The following is a 10,275-nucleotide window of genomic DNA, read 5'->3' as shown; positions in this document are numbered from 1 at the left end:
TTACAAAGAAGCAATAGGATCTTAATGAAATTTCATATTTAGAAAGATCTTGTAACTCAGATCTCTTATTTTAAATCCTGATTGGATCCAGTGACATTGGGGAGAGTTGGAGGGGAAACCTAAAATCTTGGAAAATGCTTAGAGTGGAGAGGTCAGGATGAAACTTGGCATGAAGAATAAGCACAAGTCCAAGATACATGACTGACATAACTGGATCAGATCTGCTCTCTTTGGGGGAGTTGGGGGGGGGGGGTAATTCAAAGAAATTAGAAAAAATGAGGTATTTGTAATTACAAATGGGTATCAGATCTTAATGAAATTTGATCTTTAGAAAGATTCTGTGCTTCAGAGCTCTTATTTCAAATCCAGGCCAGTTCTGGTTACATTGGGGGGAGTTGGAGGGGGAAACCAGAAATCTTGGAAAATGTGAAAATTGAGGTATCTTTATCTTATGAATGGGTGCTTGGATCTTAATGAAACTTGATATAGGCCTATAGAAAGATCTTATGTCTCAGATGCTCTGTTTTCAATTTGAAATGGATCCAGGGACATAGGGGTTTGAAGGGGGAAACAGAAATCTGGATGATTTGTCACAAATGCAAGTGTTAAATCAATATTTCACTTATTGGTTCTTTTTAAAGGGACAAGTAGCAAGCTTGTCATCCAACCTTGATGCAGTGAGAATTGAACCCCAGGCACCCTCTTCTAAGAAACCCATGGATTTCTTAGAAAAACTTGAAAAACAAAGAAAGAAGTGAAGATAAAGTTTCTCCCCCTGCAAAATGTGTTAACTATGATTATTCTGCATAGGTCTATTATGGAGTAAGAATTGTATTCTTAACATGTTTCCGAAGTCCAGCTGAGCTCCTAGGCTCATAATACTGGCTGACTAATTTAAAGACTTGTTTATGTATGCACTGTCAAATTAGCCGTCTGGTGGTGTCCCATACAATTAGTAGTCTAAATAGTTTTGTTTCAGCCTGTCTCATTCTTGAGAGCCACAATCCTGCAACTTTACCGAAAAAAAAAAATAATAGCAATCCTTACTTTTACAATGAGCAGTTAGGATCAGGGTTCGGGAAGTTCCAAAAGGTTTCTAAATTTTCTGAAGTTTCAGGTAGTTGTTGTTGCAGAGAAAATACGCTCGGCTCTCGCCCTCTGCGTCACCAAACAATAATTAAACGAAAATCATAGAAACCAAAAAAGAATATACAAATCAAATAAACTAAAAAATACAAGGAAGATAAAAATATATACTACAGATCAAATCATCTTCTCTTCTCACCACACTCTTGTGACAGCAGAAAACAAAACAAACCTAATAAAATCAAATGAAATTACAAACAGTTGAAAATCTATGTTGAAGAAACAAAAACTCCCAATGCCTCTAATATTTGTATCTCTTTATCTTTACTAACATGAGTAAAACCTAAAACGAGAGGGGTGGACATCTTCGGGCCCAGTGATTCGATTTTTCTGATTAGAATATTTCTCTCAGTTGTGAAACGAGGGCATTCGGAGAGAATGTGATCAATTGTTTCATCAATATTTACAAACCTATAAAAAAGGGCATGACTTGCTATCTATAAGATGATATAGTGCTTGACGAGATCTCGTCATTTCATGACCAGTTCTCAGACGGAAAATAGAGTTTTTTCAGGAAGTTTCTAAAATTTGTACGCACAAAATGCTGCTTCACCTTGTTCTTCTTTTTCAGCAGACGGGGGCTTTTCAGTCGAGACCATTCAGCTCTTTTCCTTTTAACTCACTCTGTGATATGGACAGAGCTACTTAATAGGCTATTTCTTATTTATCTTGAATCTGCTCAGATGTTTTGCCGCAAATCTTTTGATTCTAGGAGTTGAAATGTAAGAAGATAAATAGGGATTTCTGAGCTCTGTATGCTGGTATAGTCAGCTAGACTTTTGGCTGATAGTGAAACTTTGTGGTGTTTGAAGCATTCTAACAGTTTACATTGCAGGGTAAACTGTGTAGATGTTAGCATATTACATTCAAATAGGCAATGGCCAATTGTTTCATTTTTAACATTACAGGACCGGCAAAGGGGGGAAGAGGGAACTTCGCCACTTGAATTAGGAGAACTGATATGAAAACGCCTGAAAATTTAGCCCATTTGAGCCTGACCAAATTCTATGATAATTCTTAGAAAGGTGCTTATTGGGGAAAGGTGATAGGGTTGGATTATTCTTATTTAACAGAACCTCTGGTAGTCGTGTTTTACAATTTCAGATATGGAGTGAAATAGCGCGAAACAAAATATCCGTCAATTTAGGTTATCAAGAGAAAAGCTTCTAGGTAAATATTGAAATAGCGATCAGATTAATCTGATATACGGAAAAAACTGCAACTTGAATAAACTTGCCAGATAAAAATGCTCAATAGATCATACGAAAATACGAAAATGCAAAGAAAGTGGAGTAAGCGTTACAATATCAACTAATGAGCTTTGAAGTGAAGGCCATGAATAAAACTGCCGAGGGTCTGGAATATGCGGCTAGATGGTATAAAAGCAAAATATTATACTGGCATGAGCATCATGCTAATAAATTGGGAAGGAGTAGTCAATCTGGACTTTTCCCAGTTAAAGATAGGAACGGGACCACAATTAATTGTGAGGAAAGAGTTAAAGAGAGATGGGCAGAACATTTTGAGAATGTGCTAAACCGGGATAGTTACAGGAAAAGACAGAGAGGAAATGAAAAAGTTGTTGACATTTGGATAAGAAGGAAGTGGACAGCTTCACTTATCTTGGTAGGGTTATTAGTAAAAACGGTGGGTGCAGTTAAGATGTTAAAAGTAAAATAGCAAAGGCCCAGGGCATTGTTTTTTCACGGTTGAAAAAAGTTTGTAAGAATAGGAAGATAAGTCTGCAAACTAAGATTAGAATATCGAAAGCTGCAGTGATGAAAGTAGTCAAATATGGTTTTGAAGCATGGGTATTCCGAAAATTCGGAGGAAGATCTGTTAGATATTTTCCAGAGAAATTTCCTACGGACTATTTTAGGTACCCGACTGATTGACCGTATATCAAACAGAAGGCTTTACGGATAGTGTGGCTCAATCCTGCTTTCTAAGCCTATAAAGAGAGAAAGGTTGAGATAGCTAGAGCACGTTCTGTGGATGACAGATTTTCGAAGATTGTCCTTTTCGACCAACTGTCAAGGTCTAAACGGAAAGCAGGTCGCTGTCGGTTCGGATAGGAAGATGTCGTAAAGAAAAATTTAAAGGAAATAAGAACTTCTTGGGTGGGTGTAAAGAGGGAGGCTTTGAATAGACTGGAATGGAGCAGGAGCGTGCGTAGCTGTGTTGGCCTCAGGTGGCTTGGTATGGCGGTGAGTTGCTAGCACTAGCAGTCGCATTCAAAAAGTTGACTAGGGTTTAATCGATTTTACTAGATTTGACACTTGTTCAGCTCGACTTACGAAGTGGGCCAGCTTTTCACAAGATCTAGTAAGAATTAACTAGAGGTACCAACCCTGTTGTCTAGTCCGTACAAGCTTTTTTAGGCGTCCAATGTCTCTTAAAGCCAGACTTCTTCTAAGAGATCCATTCATTTCTTAAAGGCTTCTCTGTTGATGTCCTGAGGGATATTAGCATGTTTAGTGGTAAAATGTTTGTACATTTATAATGATTATTATTGTTTTCTTTCTGTGGACAAGGGGTGACGGTGAAACAAGATATGCCAAAGTGATTCTTCCCAGTTAGTTGGAAGCAGCTGAAGACAATTTATTCTAAGGAACTCTGCTTTTAGAACAAACGATACGTTAAGACGTTAGAACATACGTTAAGACGTTACGTTAAGACATCTTTTGAGATGAAAAGAGAATCTACACTTACTCTCAAAATGCCTTTGAATCAGGGGTTTCATTGCGAACAATGCTTACTCCGTTAGGAGTATGCTGAAATCTCAAAGATATTCGGTTACCATACGATGCCAATATTTTATTTATAATTATCAACTATATCGATTCAACTAACTGTAGTGCAACATGCAGCCTAAACACACAAAAAAACATTACACATTTGTTTTTGTTTGAGGAGGCAGGATCACTAATTCGCAAAAATGTGGGATGGGGGGATTTTTTTTTTCTGTCAAGACGATCAAAAGGAGAGTATTTCTAAAACCAAGATGGAGGATATTTGGTGTTTTTTTTTAATTTTTCTTCAGTGAAAATACATTAAAAGGATTTAAATCCAGGAGGACAGAGAATCTTGAGGGCATAAATAACCTTGGAATGGCCATTCTGAATGAATGTTAGTGTCTTACCATTGAGGGCTGTTTCAAATTTCTGCCAAACGATCTTATTATGGCTGAAATGATCCGAGTCAATGGAGGATGCGAACGTCATTCCCGACGCCGAGGACCCCTTGACAAGAGACTGAAGCCAAGAAGGTTCAATAATTTGTCTAGCCAAATAAGTAAGTTTTGGCTCTTTGTTTTGTATTATATTAAAAGTTTTTTCAACTGAATGCAAGGAGCAACACTAAAAATCAAACGAACAGAAATTATTCCCTGTCTGAAGGGGCTGCACTCTTCCTCAATACCTTGCTGTTCACGCAAAATTCTTTGGCACTTTTAAAAAGCTTTCTTTTCTAATTAAACAGTCCTTGTGTTTCAGGAGTCGTTCTTAAACTTTAGTGTAAAGAGAAAGGTATTAAGGGGCAACCCCTTTTTATACGGAATCATTTCTTTTCGTTTTGAGTTTTAATGTTGCTCCTTACTTTTAGTTTAAAAAATTTCTTTTTCATATTTAATTTCTGATCTTTTTCAAATAATACCGGTAAATTTGACTCACCCTCCACAGAAAAATTCCCTCCTTTAAAGGAAAACTCCTCCATGGAAAGTTTATCTCATTTAACTCTCCCTCCCCCCCGTAAAATTTCCTCCGGACAGTTCTATCCTCGCTGAAAATTCCCTCCCATATCTGTAAAAAAAATTGCTGACGATTCAGCCTGAAAATTTTCCCTAGCATACTTTCATTTGGAAAATACTTTTCTAATTACTTCGGAAATTCATCCTCCCGCTGAAAATTTCCCCTGGAACATCCCCACATGCAAAATTGAGTTGGCAAAGAGAAAGAATGGCAAATGAAAATAATTTCGTATAGGAATTCTGTCACATCCCGCCAGTGAAAAATTTCCCCTGGAAAGTTCACCCCCAGATATATCCCTCCATGCGGAAAATTCTTTTTATGAAAAACCCACCCGATTACAAAGTTCCCTCATCCCGAAAATTTTTGTATGCCTCCCAATAACAAATACTATACGTAAACAATGAGCAAATTTTATAACTGAAGGACCTACCCCCCAGGGGCTGTTGGGGGTGGGTCAGGTTATCTCGAAAGACATAGTTACTGGACCTTTCAACTATACTGAACAGAATGGCTAATTCAAAATTTTGATTCGATGGTTTTGGGGAAAAAGGAGTTTCCACTACCATTACTATTCCGATCACGTTTATCCTTTCATACACCTAGTTTAAAAATTGTTTACCGAAATTTTTTATATAACTTTCGAAATCTCCCTGTTTTGTGCAGCTGTCTCAATTTAGCTGTTAAACCAATCAATATTTTATTGTGAAAATTGTAGCTTTTCACTACTTTTATCATTAGCCTTAGCCCCCTCCTGTCCTGAAAAACACTCCAACAATTCTACCGTTTATTACTCAATTCTTGTTTGGAATGATGTGTTCATTTCTTTGTTTCCAACTAGTTGATTTAGAAGTACATTGAAAAAAAAATGATATTTATAACCTGTATTTCTTCCTTTCTTCTGTAATTTTTGTAAAGATTCAAATGCGTCTTAAAATTTTGAGTTTTGACACTTTTTACGTTTTACATAGTATTCGATCGCGAAATGTAAATATTTGCAAAGCGAGATTAATCACAATTTGCGATAAAAAAAACAAAACATGATCAACCAGAAAGCCTAAAACCGATTAGAAAAGAAATTATAAATATCACAAGAGGCCTTGGAGTTGATAAAATCTAACTCTACATTTTAACAACTTTTTCCTTTTTTTTACTTTATTGGCTAGTTTTGATTCCATCGTATCTCGGCATTTTAACTGTACATCTACATTTTAATATAGAGGTATAAATCTACATTTTAACCATCATATTTCTAAGTTTTAACAACTTTTAACTTTTTTTACTTCCTTGGCTAGTTTTGATTTCATCATACCTCTACATTTCAACTCTACATCTACATTATAATGTAGATGTACAACTAGACACTTTAACCATCATATCTCTACATTTTAACAACTTTTTCCTTTTTTACTTTCTTGGGTGGTTTTGATTCCATCATATTTTCATCTTTAAATTTCCTCTTCATTTTAGGACAATCCACCATCATATGACCTTCTTCTTGACAACTCCTACATTTTCCTCCATGGGGGAAAACTCCTTTAGGATTTTCTGGACATTCCCTTGCAATATGCCCTTGTTTACTGCAAACAAAACAAGTAGCAAACTTAAAACTTGTTCCTGTTGGGCACTGAGTGTACTTGTGACCTTGTTTCCCACATTTAAAACACGTTTCTTTATGTGTATTATCAGGACAGTCAACCAGTTTGTGTCATTGCTTCCGACATTTCAGACAGGATCCTTTAAAAAATTTAACATTCTTTTTGTTTGCTCGGTTATAATCGTTTCCCCATTTTGCTGGTACCTTCCCTTTTTTTGGAGTTCTTGCTTTCTGCACTGGCTTTAAATCTTCTTCCAGACCATTAGCTTCTGCTTCTGAAGTATTTACTTGATTAACTGGAGCAGCTTCGGGTATATCACTCTGATCGACAGGTGTTGGTTTCGAAATTTCGTTCTTAGTAGCGGATTTTTGGGTTTTAGTTTGCTTGGAAGGATTAGTTTTTGGGGTTACAGGCTGTTCAGTTGGGGTTATGTCTACCCCTTCGTCCTCATCAGAAGGTATCTTACTTTGTTTTGAAGGCGTAAACTTAGGCGTCGCACTCTTCTTCGTTGGTGTAGTTTTGGGATTTTTCACCCGCTTCATAGCTTTAGGCATTTTAATATGATCGGGGAACGTTGGTTTCAAAATCTCTACCTGCTTAGTAGCGGATTTTGGGGTTTTAGTTTGCTTCGTAGGATTACTTTTAGGGGTTTCAGGCTGTTCATTTGGGGTTATGTCTACCCCTTCTTCCTCATCAGAAGATATCTTACTATGTTTTGAAGGCGTGAACTTAGGCGTCGCACTCTTCCTCTTTGGTGTAGTTTTGGGAGTTTTCACTTGCTTCATAGGCGTTACTTTGGGTGTTTCAATCTGATCAGGAAACGGTTTCAAAATCTCTACCTGCTTAGCAGCGGATTTTGGGGTTTTAGTTTGCTTTGCAGGATTAATTTTAGGGGTTACAGGCTCTTCAGTTGAGACTATATCTACCCCTTCGCTCTTAGGCTTCAATTTTGACGAAGGGATTGCTTCTGGAGACAACTTCATATATGATGCCTTAGATCCACCTCCTCTTGCCAAACGAGTCATATAAACTAAAATATAAAAATATCATTTCACAATATATGTCAGAAGTTATTTAAAAGTCCAGTTTACCTAAGAATTATATTTGAAGGTCTATTCATAATAAGATTTTACTAGTACCAGGGTTTGACTAGTGTTACCTTGAGCCAATCAGATTTTTCTTAGAGTTTTCTGATTGGCTAAATTAGTGCCAGCTAAATCTCACTGTTCGTGAGATTTTATTGTGAATAGCCTTAAGCCTACTCAAGGACTATTAATCAAACTTTTATCCTCTAAAATGTCAAAATCAAATTTTATTTGAAAATGGTCATGTTTAACATTTTCTGTTTAGACGATCAAACATCTTCAAAGAAAACAAATCTTCAAATCCAGATTAAATCAGATAAATCCTGTTTAAATCTTCAAAAAACTAGTCAAACTTTTATCCTCTAAAATGTCAAAATCAAATTTTATTTGAAAATGGTCATGTTTAACATTTTCTGTTTAGACGATCAAGCATCTTCAAAGAAAACAAATCTTCAAATCCAGATTAAATCAGGTAAATCCTGTTTAAATCTTCAAAAAACTAGTCAAACTTTTATCCTCTAAAATGTCAAAATCAAATTTTATTTGAAAATGGTCATGTTTAACATTTTCTGTTTAGACGATCAAGCATCTTCAAAGAAAACAAATCTTCAAATCCAGATTAAATCAGGTAAATCCTGTTTAAATCTTCAAAAAACTAGTCAAACTTTTATCCTTCGAAATGTCCTAATCAAAATTCAAGTTGGAAACGCTCTTATTTAACTGTTTTTGTTAGTATAATCAAATATTGAAAGAAAAGTGTAAGTGGTTTAATTTTTTAAAGAAAATGAATTACCCATTTATGTCTAAAAAAAACCCAAACAATATACCATCTTCAAAAGAAAAAAAAGGATGAAATACCGCTTTATATCTTCAAAAAATAAAATACTCGTACACAGGTGATACTAAAGAATTAATTGTATGCGGTTAACGTTGTGGCTATTGGTTGTTGAAGAGGGGTGTAGCCAGGGCCTTGGGATGAAATTTAAAAGTGGTGTTAATAAGTATAAAGCAGAAAATCTTTGAAGTGAGTATGAAAATATTTCATTTTTCGGGCTAATAGAAATTACCAAAGACTAAAAAAAAATTAAAATAAACATATGAATTTTTTGCAAAAATATTTGTCTCAAAAATTTTTGAACAGAAAATATTGTTTTCCAGCCAGAAAAAATCCAAATTTTAGAACAAAATGAAAAACTGAGAATTTAACACGAAATGACTTACAAGTATTTAAAGGAGGTTCTCTGTCGTGACAACCGAAAGCTGCAATTTTTAGTTTTTAAAACTTTTCCAAGGCATCAGAAATCAAGATTATTTTTACTCTTTGGTTCAGCTTGAAATGAAAGCGTATTCAAAAGTTTTTAATCAAATTTTTTTTTAAAAAAAAATGCTTCGCTTCTTTGAAAAGAGTATGAAATCCTCAGTCATATAAAGTGACTGAGAATATTCATAAAAGATACATCTTCTGACATTCCTACAATAAGGCTAAAACTTAGTAAGTTATATTGCATACACTTCATATAAAAGCATAATTATTACCAGGGTCGTATCCAGAATTTTAATTCTGGGGGAAGGGTACTAAAAAAATGATGATGAAGAAGAAAGGGTTTTGCCTCCCATGGACTTTGTCTAACAGTTTTGAATAATATGTTTGTTTTTCACTTGGACTTTCCCGCCCAGCTTACGACTCAGATTTTTTGATTTTTTGACGACTCTGATTATTATACACATTTACCTTTTTTGAATTTCACTGGCCTTTTTATTTTCTTTATAAACCTAACTAGTCTTACTAGTTCATAGATCACAAAAAAATATTAAAAAGAACTCCCATTTGTTCCATGAGCTTCAATTCGCATTTGTAACAATTATTTTCATTAGGATTTCAGAACAGCCCTTAAGCTAATGTCCAATTTGATTACATATAATGCACCCCTCTTTTAAACTTCTTTCGAAGTTCTTTATTATCTCCGTTTTCCTCTCTGTTAACTTCAAAGTATTCCCTAGTTTTATTTCCTTCTGTAACTCATGTGTTCTTAACCAATCCAACAGCTTTATGCTTGGTCGCTTTAGGTGTTTGAGAAAGTTCAGCCAGGATAGTTTTCGCTCCTTCGTCTTAGCACGGTTTTCTGGTGTTAGGCCTTGCTTTGGAGGTGTGCAAACACAAGAAAAGCTCAAGAAGGGGTAGATGCAGAATTAGCGTGCACCAACGAAGCTCTGGCTCCTTTATTGGCCTTTAAAGGGGAACAAATGCCTCCAACACCACCCCCAAGCTAAAGGTATAAAGCTAAAAAAATATATATTCAAAATTATTAACCCAACACAACTCCCCCCCCCCAAAAAAAATAGCAACAAATAAATAATACCTCTTGTTAAAAAACATATTTATTAGGAAAAAATTTGGGGGGATTTGAAGCAATACATAGCACAGCATTGAATTTTGTGGGGGAGCAAAGACGCAATTTGGGTAACTATTAAAGAACAGCTATTTGAAAGGGCGTCAGTGGGGGGGGGATGTAAATCGCCCTCTTCTCAGATTTAGAAAGATACTTTTCTGTCTGCATCTAAAAAAAGTTAAAAACATGCTTGCCCTCTCTGGCCCTTTTCAGACATTGCGCCATTGACTATTTGGAAAAAGACGAAACTTGGAAACGATAAACGTTTCGATTACCTTGAGGAATAATCTGATTTGTCAGATTTCATCAG

The sequence above is a fragment of the Artemia franciscana genome, chromosome 21 (assembly GCF_032884065.1).
Source record: "Artemia franciscana chromosome 21, ASM3288406v1, whole genome shotgun sequence".
NCBI classification, from domain to species: Eukaryota; Metazoa; Arthropoda; class Branchiopoda; order Anostraca; family Artemiidae; genus Artemia; species Artemia franciscana.
This window is presented reverse-complemented; position numbering follows the sequence as displayed.